At 52.2% G+C, this 8,183-nt stretch overlaps 1 long non-coding RNA gene across 5 annotated transcripts; it reads right to left on the minus strand.

Moving 5' to 3' along the window:
* Window positions 1–350: 350 nt before the first annotated feature.
* On the minus strand, window positions 351–8,141 carry LOC115307792. Of its 5 annotated transcripts, none has more exons than XR_003916157.1 (5): window positions 7,791–8,141; window positions 5,481–6,013; window positions 4,856–4,980; window positions 4,405–4,534; window positions 351–1,933 (listed from the first exon to the last, which is right to left on the minus strand). It is a non-coding gene; the product is annotated as an uncharacterized LOC115307792 (long non-coding RNA). The 5 variants fall into 5 exon arrangements; XR_003916159.1 differs by lacking the exon at window positions 7,791–8,141 and adding an exon at window positions 7,180–7,199; XR_003916160.1 differs by lacking the exon at window positions 7,791–8,141 and having other exon boundaries at window positions 5,481–5,784; window positions 5,909–6,277.
* Between the last annotated feature and the right edge of the window lie 42 nt (window positions 8,142–8,183).

Raw genomic sequence — 8,183 nt, forward strand, 5'->3', positions numbered from 1 at the left:
GACCAGAAAGTCAGCCAAATCACCCCATAAAATGACCCAGAACTCACCCAAATCTCCCCAAAAAATCACCCACAAGTCAGCCAAATCACCCCATAAAATTACCAGAAACTGACCCAAATCACCCCCCAAAATGACCCAGAACTCACCCAAATCTCCCCAAAGAATGACCAGAAACTTAGCAAAAAAAACCCCAATAAATGACCCAAAACTGACCCAAATCTCCCCTAAAAAATGATCCGTCACCCAAATCTCCCCAAAAAATGACCAGAAACTGACCCAAATCTCCCCCAAAAATGACCAGAAACTCACTAAAAATAACCCCCAAAAATGATCAGAAACTGACACAAATCTCCCCAACAAATGACCCAAACTTTATTTCTTTTCTTAGCAACAAATCCCTTCCTTTGCTCCCCTCTGGCCCTGCCCACACGGCCCCAGTTCAGCTCTCAGTGAGTTCTTGCTTCTGGGCAGCGACTCCTCTGCCTCTTGCTGGGGCGGCAGCAGCTCCTGTGCCGGCAGGGAGAGGGACCCCGAGCCAGGAGAGGGACCCCGAGCCAGGAGAGGGACCCCGAGCCAGGAGAGGGACCCCGAGCCACGAGAGGGACCCCGAGCCAGGAGAGGGACCCCAGAGCCCCTACAGAGACCCCAGAGCCATTATAGGGACCCCAGAGCCACGATAGAAACCCCAGAGTCCCTACAGAGACCCCAGAGCCATTACAGGGACCCCAGAGCCCTCCAGAGCCCCTTGCTGGGTCACAGCCCCTCTTCTCCCGCCCAAACCCACCTTTCTGGCTGCAGCTGCTTTTCTTCTCTGGCTCCCCCTTCCTTCCCCAGGGAGCTTTGCCTTGTTCTTTGGCCAGGCTCCAGCTGCAGCTCAAGGGCAAAGCTGCAACTACAATTCCCCCTTCGGCTTTTTCACCTGAAAAACAAAGGCTTGGGCCAAACTCTGATCAGTCACTCGCTGAACACGAGACATCAAACAGGGCACACAGAATAAAATGCATCCAACTCTAAATCATGTTACAATGACTGTCCACCCCAATCCAGCACTGACATTAAAAACCTTCAAGCAATCAAAAAGACCTCCAAACATCCCTTAGATAGAGAAAAGCACACCAGGAACGAATGCAAAAAGAAAAATTCCAAACAATGCTCAATTAAATAACCATGGACTGATATAAAACATGTTTAGGGAACTTAAACCACTTCTTCCCATTATTCTCCATCAGAAATTACCCTTATTTAAGTTCTCCTTTTAACACTTCATTAAAACTGACTTATTAGGAAATGGTTTGAACCAAACTTCGTAACTTGATGACTCCAGGGTTTGTGCTCCTTGACTTTGGCCTGAAGGGGTTTGGAACACAGGCTTTGTTCTGGAGAGCTTTTCCCCAATCTACAAACCCTTCTGCAAATGGGACTCCCTTCCCTCAGGGTTCGGTGGCCTCTGGTTTTCCTGAAGGCTGGGGGGGATCTGGGAGCCAAATCCCAAGGGATCCAGCCCAGCTCTGCACACACACACACACACACACATTTCCAGCTGGTCACAGTCTCACGGGGGCCACCACCACTCAGCACATTTGCACACAAACAGCCCTCTGAGTTCCTGGCACTGGGTCTGATGGACTAAGAAATGATCAGTCTGGTGGTTTGCCCTCAGAGGAGTAAGATCCAATGATGCATTTCTATTTTCATGACAATATAACCTGGAAACCACAAACATATTTCTGCTTCATGTGCAATTTAAAATTCAAAGACACAGAAACATTCCTAGAGTTCAAGTCCCCAGGTTTGGTTCCAAATGTCACTCGGTCCCCCTGGGACAAGAACAGTGGCACACACGGACTCAACAGCCCTGCACAAGCCCAGGAGTGGGGGGGAAATATCCTTGAGAGCACTGCTGCATTTCAAAAAGAAGTCAGTCACATCAACTCTGTAACAAATAAAAAAGAGAAGCCAAAATAAATAACTGTAGACAGGGTATCAAGTACCTTGAGAATACCAATAAGAAAAAACTAAGAATAAAGGCATCTATTTGAAGTACAAAGAGTTTGGGAGACACCATTTGTTTGCCACAAAGCCTTTATTTTGTTGGCTCTTCTATAGTTAGAACCCAAACCTTACCCTCCCACAAAAAGCAGAAAACCTCTTCAGAGAGTTAGGAGATGGAGTCAGTTTGGATTAATGGGAAGAACATCTCTGGAGACAAAATAAAGCAGAGAAAATAACCCCATCCTCAACAACAGAGCTGCCTCCCCACTGCCTGCCCCTGGACACTTGCTCTGGGGGTGACAGAGCCTGAAGTCTCCTGCCTAGTCCTGGGCAATACTTCCTGGGGACCACAGCACCACTGAGTTCCTAAAAATATCACAGGTTGGGCAGGTGCTTGGATTTTGTCTGGATTAACTCCCCTTCTTCCTTTCCAGGTGCTGCCCTACTCATTGTAATGGTGCTTGTACTCCCTGAGCCATTCCCTCCCCCATCCAACCATCCCTTGTGCCCTCTCTGACAAGGACAGGGGGTCCAGGTGTTCTGCCACGCTCCCAGGGCACAGGGGGGGACTGTGGAGCCACCCTCGAGGGGGGAAACGTGCCCTGCCTGCCCTGCCCAGGGAAAGGGAACTGCCCCAGTGCTCCCCAGCACAAGGCACCCTTGGAAATATCCACTGCAATGGGACACTCAGGGACAGCAACAAGCACTGCACGAGGCTGCTCTGGCACAGGACCAATTTTAGCCTCAGCTTTTCTCTGGACCACTTCACTTTGTTTGCCACCTCATCCTGCAGTCAGAACTTGCTGTCCTTGCAACCTTTCAGGGTGACCAAAAATGAGAGAGGCCTCTGCTCCAGCACCCACAAGGGCCTGATCCATCTGACAGGATCCATTTTTCCAGGGAATTCAAAGCTCCACCTGAGGACTAGGGTCTTTTCTCACCCATCCCTGTGCTGCAGCTTGGCCTCCATCTCACTGTGCTTTCAGTTCCCTGCATGGTTGAACACTGGCAGCCCTGGCCCTGGGCGGAGCTCGGCATCCTGATCCCATCCCTCCTGGCCCCCGGAACCGCTGACTCAGCAATGGGGGCCCTCCATTGCCAAGGGCACGGGCCCGTCGGGGCTCACGGGGGGAGCAGGAGGGCGAAGGCTCCAGCCCTGCTGCTACAACCTTCCACCACTACAGCCAACAGAGGAGCCTCTCCAGCCCTGCCTCCCAAGGCACCCTCAACAAACCCAGCCCAGCTCCACAGGACAAACTGCTCCCTGTCTGCCCAGGCCAGTCTAATCCCAGAGGCTCCCAGGGTCATGCAAAACAACTGCCCAGGAGATCAGAGACCCCAGTCCATCTCTTCCTAGCACAGGTTTGGGTTAGTTTGGCAAACAGACCAACTGAGGAATTCCCCAATGTTTTCCCAGTTTGACCCCTGTCACACCAATCACCTTAACACTGCCAGTCCTTCATTCTCCCTCTCTTGGGTTAAGGACTGAGCAAGTTGGACCTGTGTCTGAGCAGGACATGTGCAAACCAAATGCGGGGGACTGGAACACACACCTGGCACTCCTGCAGCTCTCACAGTCACATTCCAGAGAAAACAGCCAATTGCACCCTCACTGCTCATTTCTTAATCCCAATCCCACACTTCTTTGGCACTTGGAGCACCGCTTTTAGAACCCAATTACAGCCCATTAGAGAGCTCCCTGTCTAGCAGGGACAGGGACCCCTGGGATACTCTCAGCACTGCCTGAATCCATGGCAGGGACCTTGCTTTGAGCTCCCCAGGGCCGGGCACCCCGAGGATCTCCCCGAATAATCCTTTCGGTGCGCGCTGGAGTCCTCGGGGTGCCCCAACCCGGGGGGCACCAACAGCACTGTCCCTCCAGGGGGCCAATTTGGTCCTAAACTGCAGGGGGATCTTGCCTGTGTCCCAGACTGGTCCGGAGATCTGAGGCCCTTCCCGAGAAAATCTCGGTGCCGGCGTGAAGGGCCAGAGATCCCTCGGAGCCACGGGAGAGCAGGCACAGAGTCCCTCCTGGGGGGCAATTCTGCTGCCTGAACTCAGCTCTTCAAAGGAGCCTCTAAGACTCAGCTGGTGACTTTTAGAAGCCAGGCATTCCTTGCTTACAACACCCTGCCATGATCCCAGCCCCACGGGGGTCCTGGCAATCCGCTCCCAAAGGGCACACGGAGGGGTCTCCACTGCAGCTGATGGGAGGGGTCAGCATTACAGGAGGGCTCATTTTCCTTCCCTGCATTCCTGTTCCACATTCAGGACATTTCCCAACACTTATCACCATACACAACTACCCTTAGAAGGTTTCCAAGGGGCTTCACCGAGGGCCTTCCCAGGTCTGCTCTGTCTGGAGCCCTCCAAGTCCTCAGTGCCTGCCTGAGGAACCTCACCACAACTCACCTGCTTACACAGCAACTTGGTGCTGCTTGCCTGCTGCCTCACTTCCCTTCTTCCTTCTTTCTTCACCTCCCTTGCTTGGTCCCTTTCAATCCCTGGGCTCAGCTCTGTGCACTTTCCAGGCTCCATCCCACTGCAAAAAGGATTAGCCCTTGTTACATCTCAACACTCAGAGAGCATTCCACCTTTTGCCTTGACACTGGGCCATCAGGCCAGGGTCTCATTATTTAAAGCATAGTTTGACTCCTCAGTGACAACAACAGCTACAGCCCTGAATCCTAACACAGGCTGAGACACAAACACGGATGGGAACTCTTAAGGATCCACTTTGTCCTGCTCACCAATCAAAAGGAGCTTTCTGAACTCAAGAATAACAGACCCCAGGTCCTTTTACTGCAACTTTACCTGCTATAAATGTGACCCACAAGACCTGCAAAGGCCCTTCCCACTTCACCTGCAGGGCTGGCAGTGCCACCACTGGACACGGCCCCAGTGGCTGGGCAGGAACGGAGGGGCTGGGGCGTCCAATCCATCGGCCCAGGCGGCACCAGGAGTTCCTGCAGTTCCTGAGGGGAGAGCCTCAAGCCAACAAAGGATTAGGAAGAATATTTTAAACTTCAATGTGTCTATCTCCTGGAATATGGGGACTTTGATAAGTCCTACTGGTGCAACAAGGACACACTCAAGGCTATCTATTAAAAGGATCTACCAGCACTCAAAAGCTATCACTGTCCTTCTGTCAGGGGGAACGCAGCAAACTCTCTTTGCCAGGAGCCTCCAGGAGGACTTCCAGCTTTTGGGGCTCCCTTTTAACCATTTTTCCCATAACTGGAGCTGGGACTATCACCTGCCCTACAGGGGGAACAGCCCACAAAGTTCACCATCAGGGATGCCATTAACTGAATGTCCCTTCTCAGGGGGTCACTGCACACCTTGGCCTTTGTTTGCCCTCCCCACCAAAGATGCTTCCAACAGTTCTGACACATCTGGCAGACCCAGAGCTCTCCTCAGGGAATGCTTCAGCTGCTTAAAGGCTGCCCTTGCACCATCTATTCAAAAAGTCGCCATAACAGTCTTACCACACATCCCGAGGGAGCAATGCAGAGTCCAGCCCGTCCCACCATTCCCAGCAAGGCAGTTCATGGGCTGTCTGGGGCTCAGGGAGGAGTCACGGGGCTTCTCTTCTTCCTGCCTGCTTGCCCCATTTTCTCCTGCAAAAGCAAAGCTTTCTTGGCTTTCCTTGCTCAAGGAGATGCAAAGGCCATCTTTTAAATCCAATACTGGAAACTCCTCCAGGTTGTCATTCAAGGTGCTTCTCTCAGGTCCTGCCCTAATCAATCATCTTGTCCACTGGTTTTCTTGGCAGGTTCTTGCATTCACGTCCTACAAGCAAACCAGGAGGAGCCAATTTAGCTGTTCCTGCAACCAATCCAGTCTGGCATTCTGATTTTAAAGGATACTGGGTTGGCCTTACCCATAGAGATCCCACATCAGGGGTAATACCTACAGGTTCTGCCCTCTTCCACTCTCCTGCAGCTCCACTGGCCCACACCACAGGAACAACTGCAGCTGCCACTTCAGTCAGGGCCTTGCTGCTGACAGGAGTTATTCCCTGCACAACAAGAGCTGCTGCTTGGACACATTTAGTTTCAGCAATTACAGTGTCAAGAGCCCCAGTTTTCAATTCCATTTCTGCCTCAACTTTTCCAGTCCATCTCTTCCTAGCAGAGGTTTGGGTGAGTTTGGCAAAGAGACAAACTGAGGAATTCCCCAATGTTTTCCCAGTTTGACCCCTGTCACACCAATCACCTTAACACTGCCAGTCCATAATTCTCATTCTGCTGTGTTCAGGACTGAGGAAATTGTACTTGTGTCTGACCAGAACATGTGCAAACCAAATGCTGGGGACTGGAACACACACCCTGCACTCCTGCAGCTCTTACAGTCACATTCCAGAGAAAACAGCCAATTGAATCCTCACTGCTCATTTCTTAATCCCAATCCCACACTTCTTTGGCACTTGGAGCACCACTTTTAGAACCCAATTACAGCCCATTAGAGAGCTCCCTGTCTAGCAGGGACAGGGACCCCTGGGATACTCTCAGCAATGCCTGAATCCATGGCAGGGACCTTGCTTTGAGCTCCCCAGGGCCGGGCACCCCAAGGATCTCCCCGAATAATCCTTTCGGTGCGCGCTGGAGTCCTCGGGGTGCCCCAACCCGGGGGGCACCAACAGCACTGTCCCTCCAGGGGCCAATTTGGTCCCAAAATGCAGGGGGATCTTGCCTGTGTCCCAGACTGGTCCGGGGATCTGAGGCCCTTCCCGAGAAAATCTCGGTGCCGGCGTGAAGGGCCAGAGATCCCTTGGAGCCACGGGGGAGCAGGCACAGAATCCCTCCTGGGGGGCAATTTGCCTGCCTGAACTCAGCTCTTCAAAGGAGCCTCTAAGACTCAGCTGGTGAGGTTTAGAAGCCAGGCATTCCTTGCTTACAACACCCTGCCATGATCCCAGCCCTCCAGGTGCCCTGGCAATCCGCTCCCAAAGGGCACACGGAGGGGTCTCCACTGCAGCTGATGGGAGGGGTCAGCATTACAGGAGGGCTCATTTTCCTTCCCTGCATTCCTGTTGCACATTCAGGACACTCCCAACACCTGTTCCCATCTACACAAACCCTTATAAGGTCTCTGAGGGGCTCCATCAGGGGTCTCTGGTGGTCACCTGTGCCTGCAGCCCCCAAAGTTCTCAGTGACCACCTTATCAACTTCAAGACAACTCACCTGGTTGTAGAGGAGCCTGATGCTGCTTGGCTGCTGCCTCAGTTCCCCTCTTCATTCTTTCTTGACTTTGCTTGCTCAGTCCCTTTAAGTTCCTTGGCTCAGCTCCATGCACTTTCTAGGGAACATCCCACTGCAAAAACTCCCAGTTCTTGGTACATCTCCTAACTCAGATATCAGGGAGTGAGGCAGAAATCAACTCATCCAGGGCACTGCCTCCAAATATTGGGACAAAAACACCATAACATTCCATGGCTCCCCTTGGCAAATCAACCCCAAACTGCTCAGACACAAACAACACCCTGCACACTACAACAATCTGGCACTGCTGGTTCAACCCGGCCAAGTCAGTTGGGAAACTACACAAGGTCAACTTCCTTCCAAGTTTCAGTTATGACACAAAAGTCAGGGAGATCACAGACTCCCCCACAGAGTTTTACTCTGAGGAGAGAAGGAAACCAAAGCCATCCCCAGGGCTGCAATAGCTCAGGCTCCCCAAAAGGCCCAGGGGCTTCAGGTTTCTGAGGGGCTTCACCGAGGGCCTTCCCAGGTCTGCTCTGTCTGGAGCCCTCCAAGTCCTCAGTGCCTGCCTGAGGAACCTCAACACAACTCACCTGCTTACACAGCAACTTGGTGCTGCTTGCCTGCTGCCTCACTTCCCTTCTTCCTTCACCTCCCTTGCTTGGTCCCTTTCAATCCCTGGGCTCAGCTCTGTGCACTTTCCAGGCTCCATCCCACTGCAAAAAGGATTAGCCCTTGTTACATCTCAACACTCAGAGAGCATTCCCCCTTTTTTCTTAACACTGGGCCATCAGGCCAGGGTCTCATTATTTAAAGCACAGTTTGACTCCTCAGTGACAACAACAGCTACAGCCCTGAATCCTAACACAGGCTGAGACACAAACACGGATGGGAACTCTGAAGGATCCACTTTGTCCTGCTCACCAATCAAAAGGTGCTTTCCTAACTCAAGAATAACAGACCCCAGGTCCTTTTACTGCAACTTT

The sequence above is a fragment of the Manacus vitellinus genome, unplaced genomic scaffold (assembly GCF_001715985.3).
Source record: "Manacus vitellinus isolate BGI_N305 unplaced genomic scaffold, ASM171598v3 ctg7180002428424_pilon, whole genome shotgun sequence".
NCBI lineage: Eukaryota > Metazoa > Chordata > Aves > Passeriformes > Pipridae > Manacus > Manacus vitellinus.